We start from the raw sequence: 20138 nt of genomic DNA on the forward strand, positions 1-20138 counted from the left end.
AATCACCTTGTTGTAGTCTAACTAACAAACAAACAAAATCAGCTTGTTACACTAGCAAGTGCCACACCGTTGCAACAGTCCACCCGGGGTGATGTAAGGCAGCAGGCAGGACTAGTGTATAGCTATGAAAAGTGTCGTTGAGGAATATTTATAAGTGTCACTTGGCATATTTAGGTCTGAGTGTCTTGTGCTGGTTCGTTTTCTTTATCTTCATATGGAGATGGTTTCCAGCTTTGAATCGGGGCTATCTGTCAGAATGCTTTGATTTGACGGCATAACCATATCACATAGCTGGTTCTGAGTGCGATGTGTTGTAAATACCTCTGCTTCCAATTTCAATTGGGAAGTAGTGCGTACACTATCCCCTATTTTCGCAGTCGGCTGCAAGATCTTGGTATTTGCTTTTCTTTCTTGCATTAGCATTTGACAGGTTTTCTTCCATTGGGACTGTAAGCTCAATGATGATAATTGTTTTGGTCCTTTCAGAATAGATTGTAATATCAGGATGTTTTGCAGTCTCTGTGATTATGGGAGGAAATACTACTTGCTGAAAAATGGTTTCAACTTTTACCTCATTCAAATTATCTCTAATCGTACCTGTTGCCATCAAATACAGTGTGGGCCAAAAACAACTTTACCCAATTTAAAAGTTTCATATCTCAAAATTGAAAAGTCTGCTGCAAATTGTTTTCACATATTCGTAAAGAACATCTTCTTTAGAGTATTTGGTGAAAAAACTATCCAAAAATGTATTAAATTAAAAAGCGTGGCGCTAGTTTTAAATCAAAGAGTCATAATTAACTTTGTCCACGCGAAGGCCTACTGGTTGTCGCGTCGGATCACTTGCAATGGCGAGTTCGATAAAGAATGAGAACCACTCGGTATACACATAAATTTGTGCAGCAATTTTATATAACACAATCAAATAAATCAAACATGAAAAATTTAAATGTCAAGCTATGATATTTTTTCATGATATGCAGCTTTCACGCTGCAAAGATAAACACAATTCTCTTCAAATATACGCAAAGCATTTGTAACCTCAGACCTGGTATTTTTATCATTACGAAATGTATATCTACAAGAAAGTTTGAAGTTATTGGCGTTATTGCGTTATTCGGCAAATTGTTGCGTCGACAACTGTACTGACTCTGGGGTTAGCTGCAAGTTCCCTTTGAACCGCTGCAATATTTACCGCTGAACGACCAATTCTTGGACGTCCGCTCCGTGCTTTGCATCTATTCATCACCCTTCTGAGGTTGTGAAAGTTGTTCGTATGTAGATTTATGGTAGGTTTCGGTGGGATCTTACGTTCGGGAAACGAATCCGAAATTGACGCTGCACTACCAAAAAGCTCTCTGTTCTTAATTAAGTTTACCTTCTGCCATAACAGTCATCTCTTGTGTTGTGAATTGCCTTATCTTGACACCTTGCAAACATATTTAGAAATAAGCCACGCAGTCACAAAATGCACGAAGGCCTATTTAAAATTCAAAAATTGCGCCAGATAAAACCTTTGTAATTGTTTAATTTTTATGCTAATTATTGGTCAATGACAGGAGTGAAGTTCGAGTACATGACAATTAAATGGGGGCTAAAATCGATTGTATTTCTTTCATGCATGTAAAACAATCATCACTTTTCAAAGAGAAGCCAAACGTGTTTACCAATTACATGTATGCCTAACGCATATGTATGCTGTACTCTTAGCAATCGGACATATCCCATTGAATTACGTGTGGACAAAGTGATTTTTGACCCTCGGACGTAAAACTAGCACCATTTTGTTAATTTAGCTTCTATTGCTTTCATTTTTTCATCACATACTTTTAGAAATATATACATTTAGAATATGTAACAATATTATGAATAGCTCTTCTACAATTCGAGCAACCGCCCTCTGAAATTGGGTAAAGTTGTTTTTGGCCCACACTGTACAGATGACCGTTGCCACAAAGACTTGCAATATAGTCTCACCATCAAAAAGTGCATTAGGGGGCAGATTAGGTGTGAACACCCTGTTGTGGTCTGCTTTCACAATTTTGAACCCTGGTTTGGGGAGATGGTCTAATTTGTTGGGGAATAATTCCCGAATCAAGCTCTCCATATCATAATGGGTACAGGATGTCGTAAACTTAAAGCAGTTGACAATCCTGCAATTCTCATACAGCATGGCCCGATCTGTAGGGATTGATGTCTTTCCCCTAGAAGTATGACGTTTTTGGTGACCGTTTTCTCTTTTTTTTCTTTTTTTGCATGTGGTTGCCTTCCTGTGCTCATCCTCCTCCTTTTTGATGTGAAGACGCTTTGGAGTTCTTCATTAACAGTGTGAGAGGCATTATTCCGAAGCCGATTCATTTGCAGCATGGATTGCTGTAGAAATCATGGGACTAGATCAAAGAAATCTTACAATTTTGATGTCTAATAGCCTTTTCACTCTATAATTGATTCCATGTGAAAATCTTAAGTGTCCTGTTCAATGTGAGAATCTGAAACTCTCATCTGTTGCGGTCTGCCTTCACAATTTTGAACCCTGGTTTGGGGAGATGGCCTAATTTGTTGGGGAATAATTCCTGAATCAAGCTCTCCATTTCATAATGGGTATAAAGCAGTTGACAATTCTGCTATTCTCATACAGCATGGCCCGATCTGTAGGTATTGATGTCATTCCCATATCTAGTAGTATGACGTTTTTTTTGGTCACTGTTTTCTCTTTTTTTTTTTTTTGGCATTTAGTTGCCTTCCTGTGCTCATCCTCCTCCTTTTTGATGTGAAGACGCTTTGGAGTTCTTCATTAACAGTGTGTGAGGCATTATTCCGAAGCCGATTCATTTGCAGCATGGATTGCTGCTGAGGCCGGGGCTGCTGAGGCCAAGGCTGTTGTTATGTGTTTTCATTTTCCTTTGTAAAACATTGGGTCAAATTAGTCACAAAAAGTGGACCAATTTGCCATTCAATATTAATTAATGACTAGAGCTTGTACCATAGGTGTGACTGGTTATTTTTTGGTCGTCTCTTTGTTTGAAAATACAATTTCGTGCCGATATTTACTAGTAATTGTTAGCATAAGTAATAAAGAGTGATATTTTGAAAATTGTCAATGTACCTGTTGACCTTTTAGTTGTGTCTCTCTTTTCCCCGCTAAAGTGGGCTGCGAATCCTTCGCGTCCTTCCAATTAGTAAAGGGCTCACTGACCAGTTGTCCTCTGCAAACAGTTCCCGGAAAGAAAACGCAGAATTTGCAATAACATGCATTCTGTGATGGACTGTAGGCCAAACCATCAAATTCTTTGATCCATCTACACAGAAATTTCCTATTACAATCTCCTGATTTGTGAAGTATTTGACCATCTGACTCCCTGAGTTTCGTACGGGTTACAACGAGACAATATTTGCCAAAATAGTAATTTTCAGCAGTAGGTAAATTTTCACACGTTTGCCACGGCTGAATGAGGGTAATATGAATTATTCACCTTGACGTGAAATAGTATCAGTACTCACCAGTTTACTCTTGTACACAAGGTAATGGTCCTTGCGATTGCTTAGTATGATTTGAACTTGCGGCTTGAGTGTTCTCATATTCCATTGTAAAACATTAGGTCTAATTAGTCACAAAAAGTGAACCAATTTGCCAAAGCATTACAGTCATCAACTAGAAGGCTATATATTTGTACACAAATACGGCTATACCCGCATGTTATCGGTTTACATAAACTTACAGTCCTTATTTGCTGAGGACTTATTGTCAGTCTCTCTAAATTCACAGTGAAGCTATGCAATTTGATAGATTGAAATTCACAATATGCAATTCGATTAGGGAAAGCTATTCCAGAGGGAGTATGTAAATTAAATCGAACAGCCATTTCAGAGGGAGTATGTAAATTAAATAGAACAGCTATTTTGGGATCATTTCAGAGGGAGTATGTAAATTAAATGGAACAGCCAAAGGTATGTAAATTGAATGGAACAGCCTTAACGCTTCACACATGGTATTTCCAATTATCATCATCTATAATTATTATAGGCCTAATACGCTTTTGAAATTCACAATATGCAATTTGATTAGGGAAAGCTATTCCAGAGGGAGTATGTAAATTAAATGGAACAGTCATTTCAGAGGGAGTATGTAAATTAAATAGAACAGCCTATTTTGTGGCCATTTCAGAGGGAGTATGTAAATTAAATAGAACAGCCAATGGGTATGTAATTTAACTGGTACAGCCTTAACGTTTCTGTCATCTATATTATTATAATTACGCTATTGTCTGTGAATGGGGTGGGGTGGGTGTTATTAACAATATAATTGCAGGTGCAATCTGTGTACAAACTCCGAGCACTGAAGCTGCTTTATTTGATGATAAGCAGACGGCCCTTTTTAACATTTGGGGCCCTGGGGCCCATAATATTTGACTTATGAGGCTGTACACATGTTGAAGTATAATTCTCAAGTGCTATCAGTAAACTCAAGCTGGGCACTGTAGCTGCTTTATTTACTGAGTAACGGCTGGCCCTATGTTTTAGCGTTTGGGGCCCTGGGCCCATACTATGTGACATATGGGGCTCATATGTACATAAAACAATATAATTCTCAGGTGCAGTCTGTACAAACTATGAGCTCTGAAGCAGCTTTATTTGATGAAAAACGGCCGGGCCTTTGCTTTAACATTTGGGGCCCGGGCCCATAATATTTGACTTATGGGGCTCATGTGCATATGTTGAAATATAATTCTCAAGTGCTATCAGCAGACTCAAGCTGGACATTGTAGCTGCTTTTACGGAGTAACGGCCGGCCCTATGTTTTAGAGTTTGGGGCCCTGGGGCCCATATTATGTGACACATGGGGTTCATATATACGTATAACCAGAGAAGATGTAATAAAGAGGAGGGTCAACGGAATTATATCCTTGAGATAATCCCGTAGGTAATCCTGTCGCATCTATTCATAGTCCTTTATTCTCAAGTAGTTAGATATCCACTTGAAATATCCTATGATGTTATGTGTGTGACCGCCCATGGTTGACCAATTTTCACTTCAGAATTGAAAAATTTCCCATGTTTCTATAAAGAATTTGTTAAAAAGTATGAAACGTGTGTGTTAAGGACCTGCTGCTTGGATGGGATACCACATGTGGGTAATACAAGAAAGAAATCGAGTGCTGTAAAATTTCCCCCCAAATCCACCGTTTTTTGTAAATATATAAATTTCTAAAGAAGAAATTTTTAGGATTTTTTAGAGAGGTGATGATTGTTGATCATTTCTATTTTATTATTTTATATATTTTCCTGTCATTTCCTGCCAACCTAATAAAGATATTCTGATAATTGATAACATTCTTTATCAGCCCTCGAATTAAGGATCTGAAGGGGCACGGCAACTTTTTTAGGGCAAGTTGATAATTGCCTTGGATTTTCACTGAAAAGGCAAGGCAGCACGGCAATTTGTAATATTTCAAAAGGGCATCACGGCAACTATTGAAAATTTGAGAAGGGCACCAAGGCAATTTTTCAAAAGCGAATAGATGCATTGCTGTCAGCTGAATTCAACACCAAAGTAAAATTCGACTCTCAACTTTACACTAAAACTAACCTGATTGCTCAAAAAACCTGCTTAAATAATACAAAGCAATCAAAAATCAACAGTTTAATTTACTTAAATTTTTCGATCCCTAGTTCTGAGCTGCAACTTCTGACTTGAAACAGCGATGAAACAGCTGTAACTTTGTAATGATATTGATCAAATTCGCCGGGATAAAAACTATTTTGTGCAAAACATATCTAGAGATGGGCTCACATGTACAAGATAAGACGATACAGGAAGGGTATCGCCATCGGTTTGCAATGGGAAGTCAATGTTTGCTAATCGAGAGATCAATTGATTTGCCCAGCGCTCGGATTTTGTTCACGACATGAGGAAGCTTACATGTAGTTACTAACAGCGTTTCTGATTGGTCGATAGTACGCTGAAGGTATTTCTCTGACCAATCGAGAAAAATGAAGTCAGATTTCTAGCAACCAGATAATGTATAAAAGCCGATGTGATTGGCTGAATATGTAAGCTTACGTAGGGGTAATGAATATTAATTCACAACAAACTATTGTGTATACTGTGATTGATAGCTGGGTTACGATGCTCAAAATAGCGATCGTTTTTTTCGGGGAGTTTTAACCAGTACTTGTTAATGATTTTATAATGAAGGGGCAGGGCTGGCGGCTAGGGCACCCACGGCAACTTCATTAGAGGGCACGACAAGTGACTGCCGTCGGTAAAGGACATATTTTGAGGGCATTACGGCAATGGGGTGGGCACCACGGCAATATGCCGTCGGTGCCGTGGGTTAATTCGAGGGCTGTTCTTTATCTTAAATAATAGAGTCTGAAAGTGGCAACAAGTAGCAAAAATTATAATTTGCCATAGAACTTCAGTCATATTTTATCTGAAATCTGACAAGATGACAGGGTCTGCATGCATGCTGTGTATAGCATGATGACATGCACACACTGACCTATCCCTAAAAGCAGTTAGCTGCAACTTGTGTATCACACCCATCCCGGGTTCAAACCCTATTGTGGTATTCTATTGTTAAGCAGCTAAATAGGGTGATTCATCATTTACTTTGAGTGTAACGGTCTCACACATATTTTGTTTGAGGATAGCTTGATCAACCTCCTCTTTATTACATTTTCTCTGGTATAACAATATAATGCTGAAGACCTATTAGTGTACCAAATCTAAACCCTGTAGCTACTTTATTTGCTGAGAAACGACCGGCCCTTTGTTTTAACATTTGGGCCTCTGGGCCCCTAGTCTTAAACATCTGGGGCCAAAATGGGCAGAAGACACATTACAACTTAGGGCCCATACATGTGCCACATATGAGCCCTAGTGCCCTTGTAGTTTTATAGCTGGCCTTGTTAATCTGTTGCCCCTTATTTTAACATTTGGGGCCCTGGGGCCCATAATATATGACATATGGGACTCATGTATACTTGTATATATAGAGTACCCCTGGAGCTATCAGTGTACCACTTCAGGGCCCTGAGGCTGTTTCATTTGATGAGAAACAGCATGCTTTGTATTTTTACATTTGGGCCCCTGGGGCCCGTGACCTTTGACCTCTGGGGCCAAGATGGGCAAAGGATAAATCTGACGAGGTAGGGCCCATAAGTGTACCACATATGGGCCCTGTGGCCCTTGTAGTTTTAGCGCTAGCCTTGACAGAATGTTGTGTTTGATGGAGGAGAAGAAGGAGAAGGAGAAGAAACCATAGAATGGCAATATACCCGTTCATGCTTCGCATGCGGGTATAATTGTGAACCGGATTGAAGTTGTAGGCATGACCACTACTAAGTTACTGATACTTGATATCACCGTGATGGTCTGCTTAAAATAGTAAGCACATGTAACTTCAATCATGTAAGTAATCCTCATACACAAAGTTGAATGGTTTGCCATATGCTCCTGCACAGTCCTCGTGAGCCCGGCTTCACACAACTGGCATTCATTCCGCTGAACTTCACCTTCATCTTCATAAAAATATGTGTCGCAGTAGTGACAAAGATTGTGTGCATCTTTGTAGGAACTCATGGATGACATACCCATTGTACTAATTCTTCTAAGCCAGCAAAACCGACTCCAGCTGCCTTTATTGCTAAGATAAGGCACAAGTTTACATCAGATATCCTGGTATCTCCTACTATTTCTGAGGGAGACCACTTTTTGAACACACTACCCTCACATTTGTCACTACATCCATCTGATTTTGACAGCATGGCCCGATCTGTAGGTATTGATGTCATTCCCATATCTAGAAGTATGACGTTTTTTGGTGACCGTTTTTTTCTTTTTTTTTTTTTTGGCATTTGGTTGTCTTCCTGTGCTCATCCTCCTCCTTTTTGATGTGAAGACGCTTTGGAGTTCTTGATGTTGTCTAGGCCTGATGTCAACATCTGTCTGACATACTTGTAAATATCAGATTCTTTGTTATTAAAAGCGATAAGAGACCCTAAAATTTATGGGATTCAGTTTTGACTGAAGGTATAGCAGTCTCACCCAACTGATAAAGCAAATCGGATGACAAGCCACGAACAAGTGACAAATAACAACATTTGGCATGTTTGAGTTTCAGACCCATCGTGGTAGTAAGCGAGTTGATTTTGAATATCAAGCGCTGTTGAGTGCGCTTACTGCCAGTGATGAGGCAGAAATCGTCTGCAAAAGGAGTGGTAATAACTTTAGTGCCATTGATATCATATCCGTGGCTCATCTCAGATTCAAGAAATTGGGATTATGGGATCAAAACACATAATGAAAATGATTGGTGAGAATGGGTCACCCTGGAAGATGCCCGTTTAAACTGAAAGTTAACGGAAGACCATTGCTTGGTTGTAATCTTACCAGATATGTTGGCATACAAATTGAGGATGTACTTTTTGACTTCATTAGGAACATTGCATCTATTGAAAGAATACTCGATAAGATCATGTGGAGCGGAACCAAATGCATCTTCCAGGTCGAACCAAGTAAAATGAACAGTACGATTTTTACTCTTAGCATGGCGAATTATTTCATGCCCTACTTGGTTGTGCTCAATACAGCCATTTTTGCCTTTTAAGAATGCTTTTTGGAGCCGAGGATTAACAATTTTATTGTCCACAATGAAATTTTCAAGTCTATTGGAAATAATTTGGTGGTATAATTTTCCAATACATGAGGAAAGAGCGATCATCCTAAAGTTTGATGGAATGTCTATTTCACCCTTTTTGTGAAGAAGAACAACTTTGCTTTCAGTCCAGCTAGAAGGCGGTGTACCATTGGCAGAAATCTTGTTGAAAAGAGTCGCCATAAAGTGATGAGTGCACTGAAGCTTTTCTGATATAGACACAGATATTCTGTGTCTATTTTGTGTGGCAGTTATCTTATCCGCATGTTTGAGAGTAAGCTTCTTGCATACATTCTTAACTGCATGTCATCCGGACACATGATTGAATCCATTCAAGGTTGGGAATAAATAAAGATTGGTTTCTGGAATCTCACATTGTCTGCGCACATTGTTGTCAGCAATTCTCCGAAGTCCCACAATGCAATCTTGAGGAATCAAGACAGGAACTAACTGCATATGACGGTCACCTTTGCCAGTTTCGTACCCAATCTTCAGTGTTTTGGCTAATGCTCTATCAAGTGGATCCAAGTTGTTCACATGTCTCTGATCTAACCATGCTCCCGTGTGTGCATCTTCCCAGTTCTTCAGTTTCAGACAACTTGGTTCGCCTCCATGTCTGGCATTAAAAAGAGTTATATGACTTACTAAGCAATCTCTTAGTTCCACAAAGTCATGTTTATCAAACACTTCACTGCTGAGTACTCCAAGCTCACTTATCTTCTTCATGGTGTAGGATCTAACCTTCTGCAGGTCCTCTTCTTCTGGGTGTGTTTGTGGCCGTCGGAGCTTATCCTCACGATTTTTGCTTAAGTTGTACTCTGCATCACCGAATATCATATCTTTATTGATGTCAAGGATCACAACCCAGTTTGCAATATCGTTACTCTTTTCGTCTTCATCATCAATAAGATACATGGCTCTTAGTATCTTACTTGTACACTTTAACAGATAATAAAGAGCCACTTTGAGCCCTGCTTTTACACCTACTTCAATTCCTTCAGAAATATCCACCTTCGTATACATATCTACAGCTTCTTCAAAATGCCAAAATTGTTCCTTTTGAACATATCAGAGATATTGCCATCCTTGACAGGAAGTTGTCCCATGGTTTCTTCTGCCTTCTTCATGTTTGAATACAGCAAGAGCACGGTGGCCGAGCGGAACGGGCTAGGACTCATAATCGGAAGGTTGCGGGTTCGAGCCCCGGCGACGCCATCGTGTTGTGCCCTTGAGTAAGGCACTTTATCTCGATTACTCCTCTCCACCCAGGTGTGAAATGGGGAGCTGTTATGAATACTGTCCATTGAGCGCCGCCCAAGGGTATGAGCATGCCTTGGGCATTGTATGGCAGCTGACATATTCTAACGACGGCGGAATAAATGTAAAGCGCTTTGGTACATGTTCACATGTGAAAGGCGCTGTATAAATACCAACATTTAACATTTATTTTACAGCGAGGCTAGTCTCCACATATCACTCATTATCGACTTTCTAACTTCCTCTTCTGTTTATTCCACAATTTCTTTCCCACTTGGAGCAAAACAATGCCTGTGGTACATGTATTATAAACATCTTTATTCTCCCCTTCCCTGAATTTTGATAGAATTTCCTTCATGTAGTCTCCTCCAAACTCATGATCTCCCATATTTAACATGTTTGCAGGAACTGAGGTTTATTTACAAGCTGCATCTGAAGTGTTGCAGTGGTTTTTTTTGTGCCTTGATATGTACCGCTTCTCTATAAAGGCTTTGCACAAATGACACATGACCAGTCTACCATTTTCATTTGTATCTTTCCGTCTCTCCATTTCCAGCTTTGGATTTTTCGGATTTTTCCTCAATCTTATTTTGTTTTAGGCTTGTAAATGTGTAAATGTGTAACGGTATGACCGTTACACGAACGAAAAGGTTGTGTAACGTAAGGAACATGCGGTATAAGTGTACACAAACGTTTATTAAGCTTAACTTGAAGCTCTTCTTTTACAACAAAAAACGAACTTGGAGAATTAAATTGGACTAGAATATGAATTAAACATTATTTATTCACATCAAACCGAATATAAAAGTCAAACAAAACAATGATGCACCACTGTGGATAATAATGATGTCAACTCGCATCATTTTCGTCACAATCGTCAATTGCTGAACCCCTCTAGGAACAATTGCAATCGGTAAGTAATCCGAGCCTTTTTGGGCAGTGGAGTTTTCACAATTCGGATGATAATAAAATGTGATAGTAATTAACACATAAATGTTGTTGCTTCGATATTTGGGATGGGAGTTTTATATATGGTCTTAAAAAATACCATGAATACAGAATTTAGACTCTTCTTTTTTTTTAAACTTTTATGAATTACTAAAATAGACTTAAAATAAGTCTCAATAACATTTTTTCTTCTTCTTGTTTGCCTACTATACTATCTTTCTTTTATTATCTTTTTTTAAGCAGGCCTATAAAATTACAATACTTTGACGTGTTTAAGCTATGCATAATATTGGCCTATATTTATATTATAGGCCAATATTATGCATAGCTTAATCAAAACATGTTAAAGTATTGTAACTTTCTTGATTTAATATTTATTTATTAAAGAGTCATGCTGTCTTATAGCGGTCATGCGCTATAAGCTACGGAACATTTCTAATTTAGGGTTAACTCAAGTTGAGCTAGGCTACTTCAAATACTATGGCATATAACCATTAGAATTAGTCATGATAGTTCATACTATTAACTTGAACGAAGTTACTACTCAAACAGTTCCAGTTTCAACTACTTTACTTTGGGAGTTCAGTTTCTTGAACAGGGCACTACCCATATTTTTACTGAGAAAATTGTCTAGGTATTTCCTAGACAATTTTCCTAGTCGCGGATATTCTGAGCCTTGTTCTTTCCACCACTTAAGAGGATCTGATGTTGCTTTGATAGCGGGCAAACTGCGAAAACGCTTGATTTCATCATCTTCTTCATTCTCGTCTTCTTTTATAGAAAATATTTCATCATCATTACCCTCCCCCTCCCCCTGATTTTAAAAGACCCAAGCCTGGACCTAGAGCATAAAGCAATTTTAATGTTACGCACGCACGTGCTTGGCTTGGCAAGCCAACTTTTCCAAAAAGCCACATGGTCGGAGAATACTTTTTGTAAATGCTAGATGGCCTCAGTGCTATTGCATTACCACGGTTGATCAACAGAGCAACAGGGGATAAACAGGGGATTTCTGTACTAGTGTTTATTATGTTAATGTTTTGTCTATCGCCTGTCAATCTCATGCTGAATTTACATAATACATTCAATCGCTGAGTGACGGTCAGCTGGATTGTGGCCAATCAGGTATCACGCTTTAAAGTTCGTATTCCAAGTATCGTAAAACCTATTACGTGATTGGCTACAATCCAGCCGCCCGCCACTCAGTGATCGAGTGTAAATTCAGCATCAATAACATACTTGTTTCGTGAATCGTGATGATGAACATACTCAGTGTAAAATGAGAGCGGTAATTCCCAGTAAAGTAGGAGTCTATACATGTAACTTGTTTGGAAAGGATTTATTTATTTTATAACAACTTTTATAGTGATTTTAATCAACAATATCGGCCAAATTTTTCATGATGCTGGTGAGTAACTGAATAACTGATCGGCAGTAACTGAATAACTGATCGGCTGCATGTTGCTGCCCATGACAATGGTACATGTTTACAAACAGGGCACAGGACCGTATGGAGCTTTGCGTTCATAAAAATTCTCGGCTAAAAATGAAATACTGACTCACGTGTGATGATCATGATAATACGTGTCCACGTTCGTGTAACATGTAGTATGATGCATGTCACGTAAGGGATAATGCACAGGATAATAGAAGCCTATTTGGCTCAAATATGCCTTCTCTTCTGAATTCACCAAATCCCTCTCATGATTTTCAATTTACAATGCTTTGGAAACTCTCTCCTCATTTTTGTGCATTTTCTCTATGTGCAGTATCCAAAGCTTTGACCACAGTTTTCTACAGAAAATGCAAAAGCGATATGGCTTCTGGTACGCTCTTGATGTATGTAAGCCTTTGGTGTCCTTACACCTTGTTTCAGATGGCATCTTCTCTTTAGAGGGAGTGTTTGCTTGGTCTACTGGATCATTTGGTGTCTCACTTGCTTTGGAACTTGTTTGTAAACATATCAAATCTTTACATGGGGTGCTTGCTGTGATGTCACCTCCTTACCGCATTTTTTGCCTGCTTCAGCATAATTTGTGATTTCCAGGCATAGTTTTTTTACAGCGTTTTTCCGTGACTGTGCTTTTCTCTTATCAGTGCCAGTGACTAAATTGGCTGGAACACTACCACTTTCAAACTCAGATTCCGGATCGGATTCTGAAGCAGAATTTGGTACACAACAAAAAGCAAAATTAAACAAAACACAAGAAAACAGACACAATAATAAGACCATGTAGGAATGGTCATCATATTCTGACACTGAGTCATATCTGAAGACATCTCCATCTGTTTAAAACAAATAATACGGTGAACCCATTTTAGGTTCAAAGGAAAAAAAGAAGAAGCTACAAGCAAGAGAGTAAGGGAGGTGGTAGAAGGAGGTGGAGGATGAGGTGAAGGAAAATTAAAAAACATTGTATACATCAGAAAGGAGGAGGAAACTACACCAGCTCCACAACTCTCGTATACTATTGACTGCAAGAACTCCTACGCTCCACAGGATTATGGCTATATTCCACTTGTCCCCATACTCATAAGTATCTGGTTTTCCTGAAATTTCCTTTATGTAAGCTACAGAAATCTTAATTGAGCACAATTTGGTTCTCTTTATAACAAGAGTGCAGCAATGTGTAATGATATCACTCAACTTCCAAATAATGAAATTGAATAGAAAATGAATCAAGTTTATTTCATTTAATTAAATGAAACAGGAAACTAAAATGGAACTTTGTGCAGCATAAATAGCTGTTTTGAGAACTACTAGTCATTTAAGCTATACTTCATTATCCTTAATTAGACCCAAACATTCTTTTCAATAGAGGTTACACAGAAGTGCCTTAGGGTCAAAATCAAAACTCGACTGGCAGTTAACCGCCGGTTCCGTCCGGTTGCTATTGTTCTAAACGGTCGAGTTTTGATTTCATCCCTTAACAATAGCTCCAGATTGTTGAACATTTTGGGAAAGTGGTATTGAGGAGCTAGAGGATGGATCAGGATTGGTAATTGGTATCAGCGCTACTGCCGGTAAAGTATCTTCCTTGCGACGACTTTTGAAACCTAATCTTAAGCGCGTTATTGATTTATTTATGTTGAAGCATTGGCATCTTCTCCTCTTCAGAGTAATCAGAGTTTTGGGTATTGTTATCTGATGGTTAATAAGAAGGGTCACTATCATTCTCATATTGAAGAACTTCTCTTTCCTGTTCACATTGAGGATGATGATCTTCTTTCTTTTGCTCATGATCAGACTCTTTTCTAACTTACGTTTTGGATCATACAACCCACACTCACCCCAATTTAATCCCACATCCCACCACACCAAATGCCCAGTTGCAACTACAATAATGTACATGTATCACTTTTCATTTTGGAGAACAGTAATGACAATTTCAAATTGACTATGAAATTGAACATCAAGTCAGAGGTACTGTGCCCAGTGGTCCTCTTTTTCAACTTGAAACGGATACTTTCCCAGACAAATTTGATCAACATTTGGTGATTTTTTTATTCTGCTTTAACCCTGAAGTATCTGCTAAAGTGTTCATAGATCTCCTTCAGTCTTGGAAGCTTAATTTTAGTTAGCTGCTTCCTTTTCACAATCTCACACAAATTTGTGTCACCAATGAACAGGGGATGCTTGAATGAGAAAGAATTAGCAACAATTTCATGCAGCATTTCAATGATCATTTCTTCAGCAGGACATGAAATGTCATACCATTTTCTGCTTCTGCAGCAGCTCATGAGCAGCTGATGTCATGCTTTTGACTCTCCTGCAAGCACCTCTCGGGGAAAAGTAACTGGACATTTTTCTGGCTGTGAAAAGGTTTTGTGCATTATTGTCCTTGACTATTCTCATATCTTTTGAAGCATCTACTGGATCTAGTTTGTTGCCAGTTTCTTCCCCATATCTTTTTTTTGCATGTATAGCTGGTTGCATGCTTTTTACATGCTGCCTGACTGATGATAACCGTCTCCCTCTTTTTCTTCAAAACTGCTGATTCTGAGTTTTGCGACTTCGCCCCTCGTTGTTGCACACAAACCATGTCATGCTTTTGGGCAAGGACACTCTTTCACTTTGGTTTCTTCCTCTGACATTACCACCTGTGCATATCTATCCAGTTTTTTGCAAATCCGAAGTTTTGGGAATATGTTCCCTTTTGGTCAATCTTGGACATTCATCAGGGTTCAAATTCGTGGGGTTTTCTTGCATAGCAAAAACTGCTATGCAAGTTTTATCTTGCATAGCAGATCCAAAATTTTGTATAGCAGTTTCACTTCTTGACTGCCAGTTAGCTTGACTAATAAACATATTTCAGTAACAGACAAATTTGGCCAACACAACACGGCTGAAGAAAGAATGGCTGAATGATGAGTGATGATTCAAGATTAAAGACTGTCAAAACTAACAGTATTATTACTTTACTTAATTGTGAGTTGTGAACTTGTGATTGTGAAATTGTGACAATTGAAAAGTCAACTCTCAACAGACCTTTGAATTGAGACCAATCACCATTCATCAATGACCATAGCACAAAAGAGTCTGTCAAAACTACAACTAGTGTAATTTGCCATTATAAATAAAATTGAGTTGTCTGTTTCATATTTTCAATCAACGAGTCAATGATGAAACCAACACTGTCACACAGATAGTAAAATATTATTACAAGTTTATAACACTATTTAACAGTCAATAATTAGTAATTAACTAAGTGAACTCATCACAAAACTGGGTTTACTTGTTTAAATCTCACTCTATAAATAGAGTTCAGTTCAGATTATTCTTGTAATTCTTCCATAGGAAATAAGATTATTCTTCATATGGTCGAATCCAACCAAAAGTGTCCACGGGCCAAAAATAAAAGTCCGAAATAAAAATGTCTCCACAATTGTTTCCTTTTGCCCATTGATTGATGACATATTGGCCTTATAGGAACCAAAAGTGCCATTACTAATCTTGAAAAATAAATCCAGGACGTGTGATAGTAAATGTGATATCAAAACCCAATGTTACCTACGAATACCACTAGGATGCTTTCACTATCGCAATACTAATCAACCTAAAACAAATGGAATATTCCCATTAACGCTTTTTTTCGTGTAATGTAGACCACAGGGTGTGAGGAAAATGCTAGCTCAACCAGAAAATATTTGTTTTGATTTTTATAACGCGATCAATATGATCTTAGTCAATTTATGCTAGTTTATTTTTGAAAATGAGGTTTAGGTCAGTTTCTGTATTTTATTTATCAAATGAGTATGAATCAATTTACACATTGTATAAGAACGAGTAGGATATATGTTTTCAAGAATATTAGGAATTATACGCATACACCTAACGCTTTATACAATGAAAAGGTGAAGAAACCCGGTATTCAGTAGGTAACATGAGCGATTTAACAATATCTATATTGAGTTTAGAGGTTTAAATTTTGCTATTATGGTAATGAATTAATAAAATGGTAGTTTTAGATCTCTTTCAGATGGTACGTCCAAATGAATAAATGCTATTACCTTAGATCAAAAAATTTTTGATGCTTTTAGCAAGATTTTGACCACTTCATTTTGATATACAAGTAGTTAATCAGCAATTTTACATAATAAATAATTGTTGAATGAATCCGTATATGGGTAAGAATAGTGTCCTGGGGTACCGCTTAAAGTTTTTGACAATTAATTTCCATTGGTAGGGACACTTCATTACACATGTCATGTATTATGCTGTATTCGTAAGTAACATTTCAGTATTTGTAGGTAAGAATTAGACTTTTGGTGGATATCATAATCAAAACTTCATTTTATAAAGCACTTTGAATGTATTATTTTCTTTATGTGCGTTTATTGATACTTTAGACCCTATCATGTATTAATAATGTCGGTTCACAGCAGTTGAAAGAGGATTGAAGTAAGAAACAAAGGCACTAAAGTGACTTTAATTTGCTTAATTGCACACAAATCGCTAAAACCGTTATTGCAGACTTGTGAAGTCCATCTTGGAGTCAGTCTTGTGGCCTTTCGTTTGAGGGCAACTACAATTAGCTTTATACCAGGGTCCATCACGCTGTTGTCTAGATCATGAGACAATGAGAACAGTCGTTTTTCCATGGTATTCGTAGGGAACCTTAGCGAAAACGTCAAAAGTTACCTTCGAATAAATCAATTTGGACACAAATTACTCAGAAACCAGAAGGTCGGTAAACATTTAAAATGAAGCACACATGACAGTTGACAAATCCAAGTATTTATCCCTTCTAATCTTCTTTGAATCTGATTTTTCTTTCAAATGAGCAGACCGTCGTCTATTTCAGTACATATTTTTCAACAATTAAGCCGTATTCACTTTTACATGGTGGGCATGTATGTGAATTCGCAACTTTCATTGACATATGATTTGATAGCAAACATACAGGCCTTCGTTATGTACTAATATGGGCATTGGCATGAATGGCGGTGTTTCACAATACTGTCATGATGTCAAATTGTATTCGAGGTAACATTCGGTTACCGAAATTTACCTCTGAATACTTGCTTTTATTGTTGACATCTCAGAAATATTTAAACGCAGGCTATTGAAACTTGGTAGAAATAAAGAGTGTATTACTCTGCACCTATTGCTTAACTATTGTTTACTATTCTCTCACTTTGTGGAAATGACACAGCTTTTAACATGTATTCGGAGGTAATGCATATTTTTACCAAACCTACCTTTGTGCCATTTAGAATTTCTGGCAGCTAAACACAATAATAAAGATGTCCGAATGCAATGCATTTCAGTATTGGACATATCAAAGCTTGTATCAATTGCGCATTTATTAGTGATTTCCATTTTTAAAGATATATCTAGTGCTATGAAAAAATGTATCAGTAGGTAATGTAAAAAAATACCACTCAAAAATTATCACAAAAAATTCATAATTATGTACAAATATGTGAAAAATTGAACAGGCAATCTTTGAATACACACCTTTCAGGAAATCAATTTAGATTCAATCCAATGACTTCTTTTCATAACTGATTTAGATGTTTTTAAAAATACTTGAAGAAATATTTTGAAAAACGGGTAAAAGTAGCATGTTTTGGGGTCTCTGTGTCTAAGTTTTTCCGAGAAGGGGGTCTTATTATATATGGCGCGAAGCGTATGATCAAGGCGAATAAACACAATACAAAAACGAATGAGAATTGATTAATACTTTTAAGTGGCCCTGAACATGCCGTGTACACTTTTCGTTGGATTCGACCATATATCAAAATGATTGGTACCCATTAGTTTTCATTGATGATAATGGATGAGTCTGTCAGTCAAATACATACATAAGACCCAAATAATTTGTAGATGAATTGTATAACAAACTATATATTCTGGACTTTTCAAGAGTATCCAAAGTTGCATTTATTGGAAGAGGCAGGCTTTTCGATAAACATCAAAATTGACATGATTGTTTGATGGGTACCAATCATTTTGATACAGGCTGTATTAAAGTTTAGTGCCAAGTGCATTGGAAGCTATTGAAAATCCTGATCTTCTCTGTGCTTCAACATGTTGTTGAGTTACATTGGAGCCACATCAAGATCTTCTGTATCTTCATTCTCCGAATCGCTGACCTCTGTACTGTCACTTTCATCAATGCTTTCCTTTGACTTCTCACCATCCACAGTAACAACCAACTTGGTATTTACTGGAAAATTGCCTCCCACCGACTTCTCAATTGAGGATCTAGCTCTCGCCTCCATCTCTTCACTGTAGCCTTCAGCGCCATGTCAGATTTTGCAAGATACACACTGACACTTTCTCGGAAGCATGCCGCATCAAGTTTCTACATGTGCGGACGTTCATTGTATGAAAAGGGAGATTGGGAATCCGGCTGGCACGATAATACTTAAATACAACAATTATTTAAACTAAAATTATGAACTCATTTACCAGGGCTATTAATTATAGTTCATAATGGCCAATTAGTCCACAAAACGTCAAATGACACAAAGCTAGACCGTATTTCCTATTTAACTTATGTTATTATGTGTTACTAATAGTAGTACAACCTGACAGCCTGTACAGGGTATGGGTATCTGAGGTAAAGTTAAGCATGAACACAAACATTCTGTTAATTTAATACTGTTATTTCTGTTCTCTACTTCTCTTTCTTTAAATATGGCAAACAATGCCAAAAAGTTCAATCAACAGCTACATTACTACAACAAGCCTATCATGGCAACTCCATTCTGAGTACATGATTTGTCAGCTTTAGATAGTTGCCTTGTTCCATCAACAACGGAATCAAAGTAACGTCCATCTGTCAAGTCATGGAGTGATAATGTATCGTTTTGTTCAATTTCTCTCACTATTAGTACCAACCTCGATAGTTGCCTCATTTTTGAAGAAATATCATGACAACAAGCCGTCCCTTTTCTTTTTGATATGAACTGCGCAGCATCTGTGCCTAAAAAATTCCAATGAGTCGATGAGCGGCTTCCTCAACCTCCGATGAAGTCATTATTATGAGCGACGTTCTCCCAAATTATTTGCATAATTTATGAAGCAAAATCCTCAATATAGTTGTGTCGCCAGCTCAACTCATCTGACACTATTTCATCTGTAGCATTTCAGATATATTCTCTCACTTTCTTCACATCTGCCATTTTCATCAATTGGGGGAGGCGGTCTTTCTTTCCTGGATCTTGTGTTTTGGAACAGTACTGTACATGAATAAAACAATCAAAACAATACAAATTTATCATTTTAATACTGTTCAAAATAATAATTTATAGGCCAGGCCAGAGAAATGAAGTTTGGCTAGCCTCCTAATTTTTATTAATGAATATGGTCTTGCTTCGCTGGACTCGCCATCTTGATCTTCCAGGTCTTAGCAAGGTTCAAGTTCACAAAGATTTCCAGCGCATAGCAACAGCTCAGATAACAAATAAATTATAAAAATGGCTAAATAGGTTCAAAGGAATCACACACAACAATTTTAAGAAAACAATACTGTGTCACTTTTATTTTTAGGCGAAGTGCATCGTTTTGATATGGACGTACACATTTGTCTATTTTACCTGAACAATCTTCCACATTGTGGAATGTCGTTGCTGCCGAAAGGCCAACCGGCTTTTCCATTGCCTGATTCCACAGACTCCCTGTTGTTGGTGGAATTAAAAATCCCCTCGAGTCGATAGGCAAGTCGTTCTCAGCATCATGATCATCATTTACCCCGGATTTACCAATCTACTATATCTAGCACGCTTGTTACTAGAATCACCTAGAATACTTTGGCTGGGTGC

At 37.8% G+C, this 20138-nt stretch overlaps 2 pseudogenes; both read right to left on the reverse strand.

The window, feature by feature from the left end:
- Window positions 1–3579, reverse strand: part of LOC140161816 (uncharacterized) — a 54096-nt pseudogene extending 50517 nt beyond the window's left edge.
- A 4299-nt stretch (window positions 3580–7878) lies between these two features.
- On the reverse strand, window positions 7879–18593 carry LOC140161827 (uncharacterized; annotated as a pseudogene).
- Window positions 18594–20138: the final 1545 nt, after the last annotated feature.

Source organism: Amphiura filiformis, chromosome 1, assembly GCF_039555335.1.
Source record: "Amphiura filiformis chromosome 1, Afil_fr2py, whole genome shotgun sequence".
NCBI lineage: Eukaryota > Metazoa > Echinodermata > Ophiuroidea > Amphilepidida > Amphiuridae > Amphiura > Amphiura filiformis.